The sequence below is a fragment of the Electrophorus electricus genome, chromosome 9 (genome assembly GCF_013358815.1).
Source record: "Electrophorus electricus isolate fEleEle1 chromosome 9, fEleEle1.pri, whole genome shotgun sequence".
NCBI classification, from domain to species: domain Eukaryota; kingdom Metazoa; phylum Chordata; class Actinopteri; order Gymnotiformes; family Gymnotidae; genus Electrophorus; species Electrophorus electricus.
Genome location: NC_049543.1, coordinates 21,902,017 through 21,922,016, shown reverse-complemented (window position 1 = coordinate 21,922,016; position 20,000 = coordinate 21,902,017). Strand labels below are relative to the sequence as shown.

The 20,000-nt window shown below is 47.2% G+C and overlaps 1 protein-coding gene across 50 annotated transcripts in view; it reads left to right on the top strand.

Moving 5' to 3' along the window:
* Positions 1 to 20,000, top strand: part of LOC113582932 (protein tyrosine phosphatase receptor type D) — a 404,960-nt gene that overhangs the window by 91,810 nt on the left and 293,150 nt on the right. For all 50 annotated transcript variants that reach the window (XM_035529853.1, XM_035529844.1, XM_035529843.1 and 47 more), the window contains exon 4: positions 3,319 to 3,342. The gene's annotated coding sequence lies outside the window, so the exon portion shown is untranslated. The remainder of the gene's footprint in view (positions 1 to 3,318; positions 3,343 to 20,000) is intronic.

Sequence of the window (20,000 nt, the reverse complement as noted above, 5' to 3'; positions counted from 1 at the left end):
CCCCTTGGGACTGAGCAGTGTCAGTGATGAGCAGTGTCAGGGTTGGGATAGCAGTGTAGGGTCTCTTGTTAGGGACTCGGTGTGATGCCTCATTTGACTTGTATTTGACACTTAGCGGCTGTTTAGAACCTGTTATTAGTACAACATGAAATATTGTGATTCCTCAAGAGCACCAGGAGTTTTTAGCCCAACATAATTCCCTTCATTTCCTCATTACACGCTGTGGTTTTGTTCCTATAAAAAGGTGCACGCTCTCAGCAAGTGGACGCGGATGCCGTGCTTTATTACTGGCATGCCATCTGCCGTTAAGGGTGTGTCTCTCTCTCTCTCTCTCTCTCTCTCTCTCTCTCAGAATGAAATAAGCTGGCTTTCTTTAGTCAGACATGGAGACGGAGAGCCGTTGGATGGGCGGTTACAGTTAAGAGAATTACACTCAAAAGCTGGGTCCACCGGCACCAAGGAGGAGAAGAGAGTGGGAGTTGGGGGGAGGGGGGGAGAGAAGGAGGAGAAAGAAGAAGAACAAACTCTCCTTTCTCCCTCATTCTTTCTGTAAGCGGATCAGACTCTTTGGGGATCTTAGTTACAGTTCGCAGGGCCCCGGTGGAAGTCTTAAACACACACTGAAACGTCAGTGAAAGAACAGGAATAATCCTGGCATGTATCTCCCCTTCTAGCTGATGGGTAGGGTGGTGCCAAACAAGGGCAGAAACACACACACACACACACACACACACACACACACACCCTCACTCACACACACACACACACACACACACACACACACACACACACACACACACACACACACACACACACACACTCACACACACTCGGCAGTGAACAAAGCCCCTCAGTGTTACTTTAGATAAGCTCCTGTCATGCATAGCAATGGGAAAGTTATCATTCTGTTCTATTCTTTAATATTCTATTATATTCTATAATATTATATTCTATTTTCTATTCTTTATATTCTATTTCTGTTCTGTTCTCTTCTGTGTGTCGGTGCGGTGCGTTTGCATTGTCTCTGCTCAGGGGAATAGGTAAACGCTTTGAGTCAGTGTATCTAAAATAAACCTCTGGCTGGAGGGTCTCTATGTAGTACATCACCTCCCCTCCATCCTCCAAGGGCACAGTTACTATAAACCCTCTTCATGCCAGACCATACCTAATGAATAACCTCCACCATATCTCTCTCTCTATCTCTCTCTCTCTCTCTCTCTCTCGCTCTCTCTTTCTCCCTCCCTAAAATCAAGTATCTCTCCTTTGCCAGTATGGTAGGTGCTTTCTCCGCGCCTGCGCGCCGATAACATCACACACCTGACACGGCGTGAACTAGCCGTATCTGCTGCCAGGCCGTTCACGAGGGGCATCCTGCCCCACGCAGTGACCCGAGCGAGGGCATCTCTCGTGTGCCTGATGACTCCTCCCGGTAATCGCCGGCCTCCGCGCCGTTCACGCTCACAGATGTCGGACTTTTCTGCCGAACGCTTTGGCCCAGGCGGACGAGCTCAGGCTCGGACGCCGCCGTGACGGTGGACGCTGCCGTGACGGTGCTACCTGGCTGATATCACTCAGCTTTCACACCCACAGGCCTGAGCTGGCTAATAAATCCAGGGGTCTGGAACCAAACCCAGGGGAGGATGTTTTTTGTGGTCTTGAGTGACCCACCTGGTTCCCTTTCATTGTTCTTCGTTTGTCGCCTTGACTGACTTCTTTTCTAGTGCAGCTAGACTTAACACCTTCCGTATCTGATCCGCTGCCCGGCATTTCAGCTATCCAGCCCATGTTACAGACACTACGAACACGGAGGGCAGTGCTTTTCCTGCTCAGAACCAGGCGGAGGTGGTGCCATCCCGATCTCATGCAGACAAGTGCACCTTCTTGTCTTCAACTTCCTCAAGCAAACGCTTTCTGCACGCAATGCTGACCTATTTTAGTAGTTCTAAGAATTTTTATTGAAGAAAATGACCATTTTAAAGCATATATATATATTTTAAAAGTGACCCCTTCAGCATTCAATTCAGATACAACATAAAATCAATGTATTAATTTACAGTTAACAAACAGCAAAGCTGTTTCCATTTAAAGTTCACAGGGGCCGTCTTGCAGTGTCGTTGAGCATAAATATAAGAAATGCATGTAGCATGAATTATTACTTTTCATGGGCGCAGCATTGCTTTGAACCGTACTGGAGACAGAAACGTGAACTGGGTGTTGTACTGAATTCACCTGGCCCTCATATTCATGTTCCCTTTAACAAATCAAGTCCTCAGGCACGCATGTGCACTGAAAAGAAATTTGCCAACATTCTGGGTCTGAAATAGGGAGTTATATGGACACTCTTGTAAAGTGTACTGGGTTAAAATATATTCGTCTACATTTTAAACAAATAAAGTGTATTTGTGTGCGTGTGTGTCTGTGTGTGTCTACATATACATATACATACACACATAACAATATTTCATGAAATTTGTGTCACATTTTATTATTTTGGCATTGTGTTACAGCCTAAACACGAACATTTTCTGATCCTGTCATTAGGAACATAATATGTTTCGTTTTATTGACTAAAGCAACATATCATGTGAGTTATTACTGAATACATATAGAAAAGACATGTTGTAGACAAAAGGCTATACAGATTTAAGTTTAGCTAATACCTCTATTCGTCTGCCAGAGTACACTGTCCTGGAGAATGAGTGCTTGTTAGAAAGAGAAAAATCCGTGGCGTGCCAAACGTGTTAGAAAACAATGTTTTCCATAATCACAACCAATCAGACTTTTGTCTAGAGCTGGAAGCAGCACAAAATTTGACAGAGGTGGCCGTATATGCAGAAAAGACCCGCGCGCGCGCGGATGTGTGTGTGTGTGTGTGTGTATGTGTGGTCTTTGGGTTATATTACGCCAGTGAAGTGCTAGATATAACTAATTCAACAGCGGAATTGCCTGGCTGTGTCTCTCATTCCCCTGTGCACCGCGTCTACACAATAACGTGGCTCGTAGTCCGAAACGTTGAGTGCGTCGGGCCTACGTGGCAAGGCTGGGAATAACTACGGGTGTGGCTCTGAGGGCAGGGGTCTCGTTAAGCCTGCCCCCCTCATTGAGGCTGTAGCACTGTCATATACGTGGGTGTGGCTTTGGGATCTTGGCCCCACCCTCCAAGCCGGCCACCATAGCGTGCTCAGGCTGTTCACTTCATTGTAATTTGCTGATGTTTTTCTTTTTTCTCTCCTCTTCTCTCCTTCCTTCTCTCCTTCCTTCTCTCCTTCCTTCTTTCCCGTGTCCTTTTCCCTCTGGCCTGCTCTTTTATGCTCACAGATGTGACCAGGAGTTTCAGGAACGGTAAGAATTATATATATGTGTGTGTGTGTGTGTGTGTGTGTGTGTGTGTGTGTGTGTGTGTGTGTATAATGTATATATATATATATATATATATATATATATATATATATATATATATATATATATATATATATATATATATATATATATATATATATAATAACATTGCAAATATATAAGTAAATAAACACGATTTCCAGAGCAACAGAACAGTTGCACTATGCAAGCAAAGTGCTTCACAGCTGATGATGGACCTCTGATCAAAACATCCTGTTTCTATGGAAACCATGTTTATTTACTTGAATATTTGCAATTTTGACTACATATCTGTCTTTATATACAGATACATAATTCCTCTATATATAAAACACTGGAATATAATGGCTGCCATGCATGTAGAGCTGCAATTGTGGCGTGGTCTGTCATTTTTTTTCAGCGCTGCATTCATAGGCATACACTTGTATTTAGAAGCCTGGCAGACATGAGCTTTACCTGTCATTTGGTCACTCTTTCAGTATCAGTCTGATGTCCAGGTGGGTGTATAATGGGAGCTGTGTGTGTGTGTGTGTGTGTGTGTGTGTGTGCGTGCGTGCGTGCGTGCGTGTGTGTGTGTGCGTGCACATGCTTGTTTGCTTGCATTTTGCAATCCTCTGCACAAATCCCCACTCAGGGGCTGCACACACAACACTGCTCTATTTCTGGACCCTGGATTGGTGCTCTGTGTCGCAAATTTGAATTTTATTCAAATTAGAGTCAAATGGCCCAGTTTACAGAAAGAGGATTCTCTGGCGTTAACTCAAAGAAAGAAAGGGGCAAAAAGAGAGAGCAAAAGAGTAAGAATGAGAGAATTCATGTGTTTGTCTTCACTATGGACAGGTTTGCATTCACTATGGACAGGTTTGCGTTCACTATGGACAGGTTTGCATTCACTATGGACAGGTTTACATTCATTATAGACAGGTTTGCATTCACTATGGACAGGTTTGCATTCACTATGGACAGGTTTACATTCATTATAGACAGGTTTGCATTCACTATGGACAGGTTTACATTCACTATGGACAGGTTTACATATACTATGGACAGGTTTATATTCAGTTAGGACAGGTTTATATTCAGGGGAAAAAAATTAATAAAAAATGTTTTAAATAAATAAATAATAATGTAAAAAAAAAAATTTATATATATAGGTTTACAAACATTAAATGTAAATGTAAACAGTTTTACATTGTAAACATTTAATAGTGAGCATGGATTTTATTTTTATTATGAAATCTTTACAAACTCCATAACCACGGCCAGGTTACATCATAGAGGAGTGGGAAGAGGAAGTGGGACACTCTGGTCTGCTTGTGTCCCGTGTCGGCTCCGGCGCCGAGCCTTGTTTCCTCTGTGCCACCATGGTTCATTGCTTCATCGGCGCTCTAGAGGCCAGGCAGGGTCCGCCGTTTGATTCAGCCCTACTCTGCAGACACCAAAGCAGGACACGTCCACACCCAGGACTCCAGTCTCTGGGGAAGAGGCTGGACCATGTATCCAACTACCATTATGGATCCGGACCAATGGCCCGCACGGAGCTGCGCACCTGGTGGGGCTGGAATAGCTGCCAGGTGCAGGTTGCAGGTAGAGCTGGAGACCACAGGCCAAGGCCAAGGCAACAAACACAGCTGAGCATCTGTCAATCTGTGAGGCCTGCTGGTGCTTGGTGAGAGAGAGAGAGAGAGAGAGAGAGCGTGAGTGAGGTAAAGAGTGAGTGAGGGTGAGGGAGTGATAGAAAGTCAGTGAGAGAGAGAAGGGTAAAGAGAGTGTGTGTGTGTGTGTGAGTGAGGTAGAGAAAGAGTGAGATGTAAAGAGTGAGTGAGGTGTAGCGAGAGAGAGAGGGGGCAGGGGAAGCCCCTGGATAGAGAGAATAATATGAACCCAGGGGAAGATAACAGATGGACATTTAGAGATTGAGAGAAAGTGTGCGTGTGTGTTTGTGTGTGTGTGTGTGTGTGTGACAGAACTGTGGGAAGCTCTTTTTGTTTCAGTCAGTAGTGCAGTTTCTCCACACACGTACACACACATGAATATTTATTATTCATGCTCCCACTATGATCCAAGGTTACACTCGCATTTAGGTCACCATGGCTGTGACGGAGGTGCTGCACTGAGCTGTGTCGCGCCAGGTATTGCGTAGACTGAGTTGGAGGTCTTATTTTAGGCTCTGTGCTGTGTAGACTGTGTTGGGTGGTAGGCTGTGTAGGAGGTCTTGTCTTATATTAGGCTGTGTTGAGCTGTGTGCTGTGTAGACTGTGTTGGGTGGTAGGCTGTGTTGGAGGTCTTGACTTATATTAGGCTGTGTTGAGCTGTGTGCTGTGTAGACTGTGTTGGGTGGTAGGCTGTGTTGGAGGTCTTGATTTATATTAGGCTGTGTTGAGCTGTGTGCTGTGTAGACTGTGTTGGGTGGTAGGCTGTGTTGGAGGTCTTGACTTATATTAGGCTGTGTTGAGCTGTGTGCTGTGTAGACTGTGTTGGGTGGTAGGCTGTGTTGGAGGTCTTGACTTATATTAGGCTGTGTTGAGCTGTGTGCTGTGTAGACTGTGTTGGGTGGTACACTCGCATTTAGGTCACCATGGCTGTGACTGAGGTGCTGCACTGAGCTGTGTCGCGCCAGGTATTGCGTAGACTGAGTTGGAGGTCTTATTTTAGGCTCTGTGCTGTGTAGACTGTGTTGGGTGGTAGGCTGTGTAGGAGGTCTTGACTTATATTAGGCTGTGTTGAGCTGTGTGCTGTGTAGACTGTGTTGGGTGGTAGGCTGTGTTGCAGGTCTTATATTACGCTGTGTGCTGTGTAAACTGTGTTGGGTGGTAGGCTGTGTTGGACTGTACACTGTGTTGTGCTGTAAACTGTGTCGGGGTGCCGTTTTTGGGCTGTAGATTGTGTTGGGATTGCTGATTGGTCTGTGTTGTTGGTGTGTAGGAATATGTGTGTGGGCATGTAAATGTGTATATCAGATAGCAAGTGCCACTGTGGTGATATGGGTGTCTTGTGCTGGTCCTCTCAGCAGATGTTAAACTTGGCCGTTTTTACATTCCTCCTATTCAAAGTGTTACTTAATGCAATATTTCAATTACAGGCCATGTTTTGTCATTTTGAATCAAATTGCTCTTAACATGAAAATCATTTTGTGGTTTTTTTCTTCTTCTTCCATTTTTCTCATCAATATTCCTCTCGTCTCTTCCGGATTATTTTCGTGCCATCACATTCTGCAAGAACCTTCTCCATTGCGGAGATGATTTCCGATCCCCAAAAGTGTCCCCGCTGCTCTGGTTCCCCGCTGTCTGCCACGCGTCCAGCCCGGGCTGTGCAGATCTGCGGCGTCTTCGTTCGTGTTGTGGAAACGAGCTGATTGTGGTTGTGAGGGTAGAACGGCTGCTATCCGGCCACGGGCCGGATGAGTTACCGCGCCACCGAAGCCCAGTCGTGTCCCAGAAGAGGACAAGCGTTTGGGACAAGTGCAACACTCCGGATCCCGGCTGTGACGAGCGGCGTTGGGGTGCTCCGTTTTTCACCCGGCTCCATGTAGGAGAAGCCCGGAGCACAAATGACAGTCCACTCATTATACATATCCTTGCACTAGAGGAGGTGTCTGGGGAGAGCGAGAGATGGAGGGAGAGAGAAGGCAAGTGAAAGAAAGTAGAAGAGATGGATAGAGAAAGAGGGGAAAGATAGAGGGTGTGTATCGAAGAACGAGTGAAATGGGGAAGACGGACACAGAAGACGGAAAGAGGAAAAGAAGAGAAGATTTTTGTCTGTAAATATTGTGACTGCCTGTTGCATATTTTGTGCCAAGGGATCGAGTGTTCTCTTTATCACATGGCGTCAATTCAGTGAAAATTGGGATTCAGTTTTATCATCTGAATTCGTGTATTTCTTGTGCATTTAAAAAATATTCTCTCAGTAAAGAGTAAGGAGCTTGCTCGACCTTGCCTGTCCTACACACTCTTTTCTCTTGCCGTAAGCAGGGCTTTCCATGTCTGTGCTCTTCGCCGTCTAGACACCGTCTGGACTTGGTTAAGATGTAGCCGTGATTAATCATTTTGATAGTAAGGAGACACTCAATTCACTCTTTTTTTTAAGGGTTAGACAACTCTTTCATTTATGCCTCATATCCCCAGTGACCCAAAGAGTTATTTTGTTTGACAGGCTGATTTGTTTGTAATTTTCTGTTCAGCAGTAAAACAGTGTTGAGGTCGGTCTGTATTAGCGGCCGTCACAGGGTTTGCGAGTCCAGGGATCCGGGGCCCTTTTCAGGAGCCGGTTCTTGGTTCAACAGTGCTTTTCAAGCTGTGACATTTCACCCGGGCATTGAAATCCGCCTAACTCCGTGCTGCACGTATTTGTGAGCGTCGTCTTTGGGTTTTTGATGATAGTTCTTATACCTTCCGTATGCGGGGACCTTTTGGAATGGATGCCCCATCTACTGTGGTTATGAAGACCGAGCACATGCTTGAGGACGAAAGAAAAGAGACAAATACCATCACACCATCGTTTGGCAGAGGCTCTGGTCCAGAACGACCTGCGTATCTCTCAGGATGATGGTGGGTGTGTTCGGCGGGGCGTGGCCATCACTCACACACACTGCTGTACTGTAGTGCTGTAGTACAGCTCCCAGTCCGTCTGAGCTGTGGCTGTAGAAAGGCATTCGGGTCTAAAACACCGCACTTGACTGTGTGTGTGTTGCATGGTGACGATCTCAGATCAGCCCCATCTGTGTCACCTCAGATGACCTCAGATGACTGTGACTCACCTCAGATGACCTCACATGACTATGACTCACCTCAGATGACCTCGGATGAATCCCACGTGTGAGCAGGGATTCTGCGCAAGAACACAGATCTTTGCGGCCTTGTGTGTGTGTGTGTGTGTGTGTAGTGAGGTTAGCTACCACTGCTCCCATGCCTCCCAGGTGTTACAGTGTGCGGCCATGGTAACGTAACCCCACTCCGTGCAGTGTGCACGGTGCCTGTGTTTTCTGCTGGAATGCGGAGCTGCTTCAGCACTTTATGACCGTAGAATGAACAGAGAACGGCAAAATCAGACACACACACACACACACACACACACCCAACTCATCACACAGCAGACCCCAAACCTGCAGTGATGAGGGATAACGAGCAGAAAACGCCCCACAGATTGCAATATGAGGACAGCCTTTATGCTTTATGGATTATACTGCGTTGGATAGCGTTTCACACACATCAGCATTTATGTACTGAGCTTTCTGTGCTTTTCTGTGTGTGTGTGTGTGTGTTTTGTCCCGGCTGTGTGTGTGTGTGTGTGTGTGTGAAAGACACAGCTGCCCCAGGACACACAGACCACGTACACACAGTTTTGACATTTCCTGGCAGAGCTTTAAATAAGTGACCGTTATCACCTTTGACCTGCTTGTCACATTTCTTCTCATCAGTGCCCATTTCCGGGAAAGCGTTTAAGCGAGTTGGTAAATGTCTTCTAGGATGGCAGCTGAGAGGGGATTAGGGGGACACGCTGGACACTACTGGACCAGGGTTACTGATGCTGCCTATTCACTCGGTTTAGTTTAGAGAGAATTCCATTTTGCTCAGGACAAGCTGTTCACAGCATGGAAAGTTCAGAAGTGGGTGTAGGTTCACCTCAACAGCCTTTGGCATCCGTGCGGAAAGTCACTGACCCCAAAAAAGTTGGAGGATCTGCGGGAGGACAGAAATGGAAGAGAGCGAGTCTGACCCAAGAAACTGAATGTAGCCACGTCAACTTGGAATGCCTTTAATAAGGGCTGGCTGGGTAAACAAATAACGGTGATTTAGTACAAACAAACAAACAGTCAATAAATCGCCAGAGGTGAGATGAAGAATGTCAGAACCACCACAAACGTGCAGGACCCAGACTAGCGTTTATCCACAGATGTGTAGGACCCGGATTAGCTTTTCTCCAGAGACTCCAGCACCAGGAATCATGCCGCCATACTGCAAGACACCACCTTCTCCTTATTGACGTCAGCAGAGTGAACATCACAGCACGATTAAAACAAATAAATAAATTCCATGGGTTGTACAGAACCCCGAGCTTTGCGGGAATGTCCCGCAATGCCATCGAAGTTTCCGTTTTGAACAGGCACCGAATCAGCGTTCTTAAGATGAACACGATGGACACATTGCCGGAGATGATGACCACAAAACAGCAAAGCATGCGCGCGCGTGTGCGTGTGTGTGTGTGTGTGAGGGTGTTGTAGCTGTGCAGACTCATCTGAAGAGGGCAGGAGAAGGCTGATAACCAGACAGGTGCGGCAGCTTCTCTACCTGCTTTTACTCTCCTCCAGAACTGATGAAGACAGCGATGATGAAGATGATGATGAAGATGATGACGATTCTAAAGAAGACAGCTGTACGTCTACTGTGATTTCAACGTTCAACAGGAGCTACACTGGCTACTTCATTAAAAACTGAAAGGCAACGAAATGGTTTTCTTACAGTGGGCCTAAATGGCAACTTCTGTACTGCCTGAAATAAGTTATTTGACCTAATACTTAGGAATAAAACATAAATATATAATGCTGGCCAATACAAAGCATCCAAGTTTATAAAGAGGCATCAACCCGTGTAGGTTTGTGTGGATTCGTACGGATTCTTAGACTGGTGTGCCTTTAGTGTTGCCGTGGAACAGGACCCGCACTCTATATCAGCCCTGGGGCCAGAGTCATGCCAAGTTCACGTGGGATTACAGTTCTTTCTGACAGATGGTTTTCTCTTTTAGTTGAAGGTTGTCGATGGTGTATTGGCTGCCGAGAGAGAGAGAGAGAGAGAGAGAGAGAGAGAGAGAGAGAGAGAGAGAGAGAGAGAGAGAGAGAGAGAGAGAGGGGAAGACCAGTAGCATATGGTGAAGACTCTCAGTACACATTGACACAGTATACAAGTCTGCTGGCCTGTACTCTGAGCCCCGCCCTCGAGACAGGAATACAGGGGACGGACACAGAAACAGAGACAGAAACAGACTGAGTAAGAGAGAAACAGTTAGAGTGAGACAAAAATGGAGTGAGACAGAGAAAAAGAGCAAGTCAGAGGGCATGGGGGCTTTCCCCCTCTGGGCCTTTGTCTTCTTGTTCATCCATGTGTATTATTCTTCTCCTGAAACTAGTGGACCTACAGGAAGTGATTCCCAGGCCGGTGTCTCCGCCCTGCTGGAGCTGTCAGATAATGCCTCCGCTTCTCATTAGGAGCCTTCGGAGGAACTCAGTTAGTTGATTTTTATCGACCCCAAGAGATTTACAAAAGGGATCTAAAACCATAGCAATGTTATTTTTAACGTTTGTACTTTGACTTTGTCTGCCCTGGACTGGGAGGTCTGTGTGGAGCTGTGATTCCCACATGGCTCACACTGGGGTGCGTGTGCATGCGGCAGTGATCCCAGACAGGTCACCTTCTAGCTCAGGACATCTTCACTGGTTTTCAGATACTTACTTAGTTGCTTGCAGCCTCTCCAAAGTCAGGAAAGGGAGACTCGGAATGGAGGTTTTTCCACATGGAAGATGTGGTGTCCTTAGATCATAGGATAAAATATTTGTATGTAAAATATTTCTATATTTTTTTAATGAATACATTTTATTCTCATTAGCACCTTGTATTCCTGGCCAAATTATATGAACTGTAGTACAGGCAAACCATGGTTGCTTAGCAACACAGAGTCCCAGCGAAGTGCGGAGGAGTTGAGTTTGGTGTAGTGGCCCTAGCATTGTGGTCGAGCTTTTTACAGAACGGCTCAGGTTGGCAGGAGACCGTGTACTGCGGGTTAACACAGTGACACCCTGGTTCTGTTTCAGGCTGAAGGCCTTCGGAACAGTGCCGGTCCGGTCTGGTCCGGCCCGGTCCGGCGTGTTTATACATGGGCTGGGTGAGAAGCTGCCTGTCTGAGTGTAGAAATGCGTGTTCACAGCATTACTTGTGGAAATTGGTTTCCTTTTGCATTGCTGTGTGCAGTAGAGAGAATTTACAGCGCTCATAATGTTGATTGCCCGCTGGGCATTGTTTATTTGTGTGTTGAGTTAGAGGTACATGCAAGACTGTGTGTGCGTGTGTGTGTGTGTGTGTGTGTGTGTGTGTGTGTGGTGTGTGTGTGTGTGTGTGTGTGCGTGCATCAAGCGTGATGTTGTGCGTGGGTGAGCTTGCTTGCTTCTAACTGAACTGCATGTCCACAGTCTTCCCCTGAGAAGATGGCAAATGCATGAAGTTTGCATATCCCGCTATAAATTTTCCATAAATTATTATCTACCACAGGCCCCGCCCCCAACCATATACACTCTATAGATATAATCTATGACCTTTCCCACGACTGGGCTGCCTTGACTAAGCGCTAACCTAAACATGGAGACCCGGGAGTGTCTTACCATGCTGTGCACGAGCGTCTGAACTGGTGTGGGCTCCGTTTGTTTCAGTGATGATTACAGCGGTAGTGGTGATGACAACTGCTATTAACAACATCAACAACATCAGCATCATAATAATAGTAATATAGTGTTTTGTAAAAATGAAAAATAAAAGGTTTTGGTGTCTTTTTTTCTTTTTAACCTACACAAACTCGCTCCCTTGATAGAGTTCACTGAGCTCAATAAGTTAGCAGCAGGTTTAACAGAATGTAAATTATTCATCTGTCACTATTTTAAATTCAAGTGAACAGATGAACAAGGAAAAAAAAAATTAGGGCAGCTAGGTTACAGAAAACCCTTTAAAAAGGGTTTTTTTTTCCTTTCTTTCTATATTCTATTTTTTTTAATATTTTTTAAAAAAAAATTATTTTTTTTTGAGATGTCAATCTTGAAACGTGTATTGTATAACCAAGCTGAGGCATTAGAGACAGGTATGATGAATGAGACATGGGAGATTCAGTCCCAGTCTGCTCCCTGGTGGGAGTCACGTCTCCTTACAGGTGGGAGTCATGTCTCCTTACAGGTGGGGGTCTGGCCCACCCTCATTAGCACAGGACATATGCTGGTTCATAGCACGCATTAGCATGGCGCGTCGGTTTATAGCTCACATTAGTGCAGAGGAGCATGTTAGCATTGGTGTACAGCTCGTGCTGGTGCAGAGTCGTGCACTAGCAACGGTTTATAGCTCACATTAGTGCAGAGAAGCGCATCGGCATTAGTTTATGGCCATCATTACTGCAGAGAAATGCGCCAACGTTGGGTTTAGCTCACGTTAGCGCAGAGACGCGTGCTAGCAGATTTGAGCTCACATTAGTGCAGAGATGTGTGTTGGCATCCTTTTTAGCTCACATTGGTGCCTAGATCAGTGCTAAAATTGCTTTATAATGCACATAAACAGGTGTGTGCGTGTGCGTGCGCGTGTGTGTGTGTGTGTGTGTGTGTGTAATGGTTTGCAATACAGATTAACAGAGATATTTGTGCTACCACGTATATGCTGGTTTATAGCACACATTTCCGCTGCATCCAGAGTTTTGCTTTCATTTTGACTTGCACACCCACCACAGGGCGTGCAAGCAGAGGCTGGCAGCTGGAGCTGGCGTCAGCTGCAGGGTGCAACATACGGAGCGGCTGGTTACTAGCTTTAGACGCTGGCCCGCGACTGCAACATCTGCTGAGGCTCTTCCGTCTCAGGCTCTGCCTCCTCCAGATCAGTCGGCCCCTGCACCGCCTGCCTCCCATGGCTCCTCCACCAACTTGTCATGTTCAGCGTGCCATTACTAAAAGGACAGTGACCCGCAGAATGAGGCAGAAGGGAGGGAGGGAGGGCTGGCCTCCGTTACAGATGACAGCCAGCCCTGACAGCGTAATGCGCTAACATAATGGAGCTTCTGGTCATAGATAACACGACACGTACACATGTGGTGTGCTCTGCCAGTCATCAGATACTCTGCAGGCACAATAAGACAGAAGAACTCCTCCCAATGCATGGGGCACACTCCACCCAAAGCACAATGTCCAAACAATGCACACCAGCCTGAAGGTGATGGTTGGGCCCGGGGGGGGGGGGGGGGGGGTGGCAAAGTGTAAGATCCACTGTACAGGGTGAGATGTGAAACACCCATGAATACATGAATACATATAAACAAGGTCCTTCAAGGATGAACTAATCAGATTGGGGGCATGGTCACCATGGAAGCAGAGGTGCTATGGCCACATCGATTGTACCACTGACTGATTGTACCATTGCAGGGGTGGATGATGTAATCACGTCAGCACTGAGATCAAGCACTAAGCACTAGATCAGTAGAAGCAGGGGTTTATCACACCAGAGACCCAAGATACAGACAGTCCAAAGGATCCTCCAAGACAGTTCAGCACCTAACAGCAAGACGCCGGCAGGGAACGCAAACACGTGCAGGAACGTATGCAAGACATGTGAGCTGGACACCTTTGGGTCCAAATGGGAGGAACCACTGAGAGTGGTGGAGGAGAAGAAGGCTAAGATCCTGTGGGACCTCCAGATCCTGACAAACGTGTAGTGGTAAACCACTACCGGTGATGGAAACATCCTTAGCACGGAATATGGGAAGCTGGAAAAATTGCCACTGACTAGAAAAAAGCAGAATGGTTGTCCCGGTGGTGATTGGGGGGGGGCAAATGGTGTTGTGACCCCTAAAATGGAAAGGCCTCATCAATCTCAGTCCAGAAGAGCACAATGCTAGGAACATGCCAGCAAAAATACTGCATCACACCCTCAAACTCCCTCAAATGCACGCGACACTCACACACACACACAAACTCCCAGACCTCTGGTAGAAGGCCCGACTGTGAGGAAAAATATCTCATTTAGATGCAATATCCATTAGTATTAAAATGCTTTGCTATTGTAAAAAGCAAACCCTTAATTCTGATAGTCCAAAAGTGTTCAGCAGCACCATCAGCAAGCAGCCTCTTTATTCCGGCCCATTAGAAACTGGGAGAACGGCTCCATCAGGTCCCAGGCACAACATCCCAGATCTCCATCTGGAAGAGTGTAGTCCTGGGAACTGCTAAGATACTACACAGGACCCTCAAGCTCCCAGACCTCTGGTACAGGACCAGAGCTTGAAGGAAAAGAGACCATCTGGAGGATATAGTGGGATAGATATATAGGTACGAAAAATATGCAGAGTTGTGCACAAGGTATGATGTACAATTCCTCTGTTCAAGCCCCCGTTGGCTGAACTTTCTTACAAAAATGTCGTTATTCATGAAGGTGAATTTTAGTGCACAATGATAACAGCTCAGAAAGTCTGTCTGATACCCGGCATCACGCAACACTTATTTAGCTCAGCTCAGCACTAAATGCTTGTTTTTAACTACCGCGAAACACAGGGCTCCCTGTTAGCCAGCCGCTTCTTCTGGCTGGTTCTTTGTGGAGAAGGAGAATTGTAGACAGAGAGAGAGAGCGATTAGGAATGAGGGCGGTAGAGAACAAGGACATAAGAGACAAAGAGAGAAAGAGATTGCCAGGGATTAGAGAAACCGAACGAGGGAAAGAGGGAGCCCTCTCTAATCTACTTCAGTTCTTTAAACTGTAGCGATCCACTGCGCTGTGTTCTCCAGAATAGCAGCAGTAGTCGCAATTGGTCCAAAGTGGCAGAGCCATCTATCGACTGGGCCCAACCTTGTGGCTACCAATCCCTGTGGAGCTCTTGGGACAAACAGCCAATGACAGATGAGATCCCGGGCCAAGCGAGCTCTCTTCATGTCATGGAGTGCAGCCTGGGGATATTTCTCAGCGAGGGAGAGGGAGACGGAGAGACGGGCTGACGGACGTGTATGCTTTCGGCCAAGTGAGCAGAGCAGCCCTGTGCAGGCCATGCTTGGCTCGCCGCCTGCTGTCCAGTGGAGGTGAGCATCCTGGCTGTGGGCTCCGTTTTGTCCTGGATGCTCAGCCAGCAGTGGAGAGGCCTCGTGGCTCCCTCAAGCACAACCAGGCTTTCCATTCTTGTTAAAAAGCTTTTAGCAATTTATTAGGATCCAAAGAGGTCTCTGTGTGCACGCGCACGTTTGCGCTTGTATAAGAAAGAGTGTAAATCGGAGATTTCCGTGTTTGAACGTGGCCATCACGTCAGCGTTTTGACACTCTGTCGAGACTGCGGAGACTTTAAGTGAGTCCGCGCCAGGTCTTTATCGCCCTGAGCTTCCAGGGCCCGCGATGCAACCAATCGCCATCCCACAGCCCTTCTCTACCTGCTCCAGGTGTGTTGCAGGCTGGAACAGCAGCAAAAACATGGACTGGACCCAGAACCCTGGAGACCGGATCAGGGTCACGTCGTAAGCCGTAGAGCTCGCGGCTGTCTGAATGGCTCTTCTCCAACGCCCCGATTCTTCTGCGCGTCCCGCCCGCCATTCCTGCGCGCCTGATTCGGAATTCCCGTTTTGTACCCTTCTGATCTATGAATAATCAGCATGACTTTAATTGGCAGTGTGTCTGGATTGTTGCCGCAGGCAAGGGAAAAACAAACTTGTCACTGAGACGATTTAATTGCGGCATAATTGAGAACAGGTAACGTAGTGGAGCATCGCGGAGAGACTCTGTGGAGCTTTTGAATCACGATCGCATTAATGCATTCCGCTCGTACAAACTGGAACAGTGCCGATGAAAAGTTTCGCTTATTCTGTTACTTCCTCGAGCAGGTGGATTAGAACAAAAAATTAAGAGTTTTCTGTAATGAATCTGAAAGGATTTGAAACATGTCATAATGTGGCTCCGTGAAATCTGGGATGAATCTTCACAAATCAGGGATGCAACGTGTTATCCTGCCATCTCTGTCAGACGAGCATGATGAAACATGGATATTGTGGTGCCATCGGACTGGTTGATATCTAGCCACTTTGTGGTGTTTAGTATGACTGTGTAACGGTGACGTTTGCTGAATTCTGTTGCAATAACTCATAAATCTCAGGCTTATCATTCCCTTATTAAGCTAGTAAGTTTTATTGTTCAGTAACTGCTGTGAAATAGTCACTTACACTAACATGAGAAGTACGTAGTTGTAGGAGTGAGGAATGCACGTCGGGACACACTCCTTGGGGAGTTCCCTTCGCTCGCAGTGGGCATCTCTGTAAAGACTGCTGACTTTAACTGAGCGCAAAGCTGCCATGATTTAGGCCGCAAAGAAGCCGATTGAGGCATGCCGCTCCGCTAGTCCACTTCACGTTAATATCATTTTATGAACACAAGAGGTCATGATGTATTTTTGATGCCTCTTTGTTGGACATATCTAATGGTTTAGGCTTTATGAATGCTTTATGAGCGCATCATAAACCCGTCATGTATGGTTTATGCGATTCTTATGAATTGTTTATGCTCGAGCACTTAAGCACAGCCTCAGGCCGCGAGCTCTTACATCTAATGATGAGGGTCATAAACTCACCCTGAGTATATAAATAAAACCTGGAATCATAACAGCCCTCCTCCAACATTCTATCTTGTCTCTTTCTATCCCTCTCCCTCTCTGTCATTCTACCCATCTCGTCCGATCCTTTTCTCTGTCTCTCTTTCTCCCTAGCCCTCCTTCCCATTTCTCATCTTTTCAACTCCGTCCATTAATCATATATCATATATTCCCCCCCCCGTAGCAAAAACTGTAAACTGAAGTCCCCATAATGGAAATTGATTTTTGACAGTTTTTCAGTTTCACTTTTTTTGCTAATGAGCTCCACTCTGAGCCGTGGTATTTATGGGAGAGAGGTTGACAAACAGCCCGGCCCGAGGCTCGGCGCCGTGGGCTGCACGTCTGGGCCAATCATGGTAAGACGACCATTAAGCAAGAGGTTATGGACCAGCACACTGCACACCAGCCCATTAAAGCCCACCCAGGCTGGATCCCGCCCGCCCATTAAAGCCCACCTAGACTGGACACCATAAGGGGGGGAGTGAATATTTTCACTCTTTTGAATTTCACTGCCAGCTCTATTAACTGCACAAGAGGGACCAAGGCCAAGGCCGGTAAACACAATGGCGCTAGCGTGCCATGATGATTAATCGTGGACATTTTTAATATGGATGTCAGTGAAGCATTGATTGCAGTAAGCATTTCATTTAGTCATTACTAGCTGGGGTTATTAGAGGAGGATTGTATTTACAAATGATGGAATACTGTAATTACGTGGAGAGACATGGGCAAAGAGACAAACAAACCAAACCATGATACAAGAGTGTGCATGTGTACACACACACACACACACACACACACACACAGCCCCTCAGTCTTATTGTATTATCCTATTGGCACATTCTTTTCAGTGCCCAGGAGTGCGTTCAAAGGGTTGTCATTATGCCCAAATCCTGTGCTTGTGTGTGTGTGTGTGCGTGTGAGTGTGTGTGTGTGTGTGTGTGCGTGCGTGCGTGTGTGCGTGCGTGTGTGCGTGTGTATATGCGTGCGTGTGTGTGTGTGCGTGCGTGTGTGCGTGTGTGTGTGCATGTGTGTGTGTGTGCGTGCGTGTGTGTGTGCGTGCGTGTGTGTGTGTGTGCGTGCGTGTGTGTGTGTGTGTGTGCGTGTGGGCGTGTGTGTGCGTGTGTGCGTGTGCGTGTGTGCGTGCGTGTGCGTGTGTGTGTGCGTGCGTGTGTGTGTGCGTGCGTGTGTGCGTGCGTGTGTGCGTGCGTGCGTGTGTGCGTGCGTGTGTGTGTGTGTGCGTGTGTGCGTGTGTGTGTGCGTGTGTGCGTGCATGTGTGTGTGTGTGCGTGCGTGTGTGTGTGTGTGCGTGCGTGCGTGTGTGTGTGTGTGCGTGTGGGCGTGTGTGTGCGTGTGTGCGTGTGCGTGTGTGCGTGTGTGTTTGCGTGTGCGTGTGTGTGTGCGTGCGTGTGTGTGTGCGTGCGTGTGTGCGTGTGTGCGTGCGTGTGTGTGTGTGCGTGTGTGCGTGCGTGTGTGTGTGTGCGTGTGTGTGTGTGTGTGTGTGTGTGTGTGTGTGTGTGCGTGTGGGCGTGTGTGTGTGTGTGCGTGTATTGGCATCACTGCTCGGTTTCACTGGTGCTCAGTCTCCTTAGGCAGAGTTGCTAGCTGGCATGCAGGGTTAGCCTCTCTTCTTCACTCCACTTTCTGTCTGTCTCTCTCTCTCTCTCTCTCTCTCTCTCTCTCTTTCTCCATCTATTGCCTTCTTCTCTCTCTTCCTTCTTCCTCTTCAATGTCTCCTTTGACCCCCCCCCCCCCCCCCCCCCCCCCCCCCGGTTTGGTTTATGCTAATTAAGGCTTCATTGGTTCCTTTCTGACATTCAACAAATGTGCATTTGATTGTTTGAGAACGGATGGCTGTCTCCCTCTCCATCCCTCTGCCCATGCTGCTCCCCCCCAGTGACACCCCCTCCCACCAATCTTGTGTGTGACCGCCAGCCTTCTCTGGGTGTTCTTTGGAAGCCAACTGGCCTTCTGACTACATCGAACACATTCTGTGTTCCAGTTTCACTCTCCTAGGTTCCGGGTGACTGGGTAATGCGTGTGACTGTAGCCTGTCTGTCATGACACCGGGGCCAGCATTACATTAGCTCTGTGGAATTTGATGAGCAAAGCTAGTCATCGAGGTGTAAGTCTTGCTAATGTTCTGCTAACGCACTCTAACGCACACGTCAACAGTGTACCGTAGACTGTCGTTAGTTCAAGTAATAGTTTAGGCCGTCGTGAAGTTGATCTGCACTGTATGTGTGTTTGTGCATGCATGCATAGCTCGTTTTGGGTAGAAAGTTAAGGAGCCCCTGTGGGCACGCGTGCGAGAGATGTGTGGGTAGACGTACTTCAGGGTGATACGGACCGGCTTGGAAACATCAGCTGCTAGGTTGCATACACACACACACACACACACACACACACACACACACACACACACACACACACACACGCACCAGTGTTGGTTCTCCACTCTTCCTCACCTAGTTCCCACCTGTCGTACCTCTTCATTAAATGACCTTGTTACAAATTAACTGGCCCAGATATTGAATCTCATTTCTCAGGACGCACAATGTCCTGGTTCTTATGACACCTGCATATTTTAAAGAAACCTAGTTCATATGCAGCGCTGGTCGTAACCTCCTTCATTCTAAAATATGCGGTGTTATTCCTTTGTACACACTGGTGTTTAATTGGCTGTCCCATGTGTGGCAGGTGAGAAGTTCCAGCGTTGAAGCAGATGAGGAGTTTTCTGAAGGGAGACAGGCTAGCGATTTTCAGTAGGCCGCAGACGCCGAGTGTCTTGTTTTTCATTTCTTTCTTTGTTTTTGTTAAGTCAAAGCAAGCAGCTCCGGTCCTTGATGTAGCAGAACATCACCAGCAGAGGCACTGGACAGTAGTGTGGTGTCTTAGCCTCAGACCCTAATGTCTGTCAGCCAGCCATCTTTGTAACACCTGCAGCTTGTCCAGGCAGGGCTTCACGCAGCAGAACTGGAGGATTGTGGGTTTGACCCCTGGGAGGGGCAGCAGTGTCAGACCAGTGGCAGTAGATGTGCGCGATCGCTTACTTTGACCTTTGTGTTGACTCTTTGTTGACAGATGCATTAAAAATAACAACAATAAACAAACAAACAAACAAACGCAGACAACACTCTTGTTTCCGTTGCGATACTTCCTGGAGGCCAATGAAGTTGTACGAGATGAGTTTTGCCTCGTGTTAAGACTGAGGTGAGGAATTAGACCGCTGAGAGTCAGCACACTACACATTACAACAAACCAACCCTCGT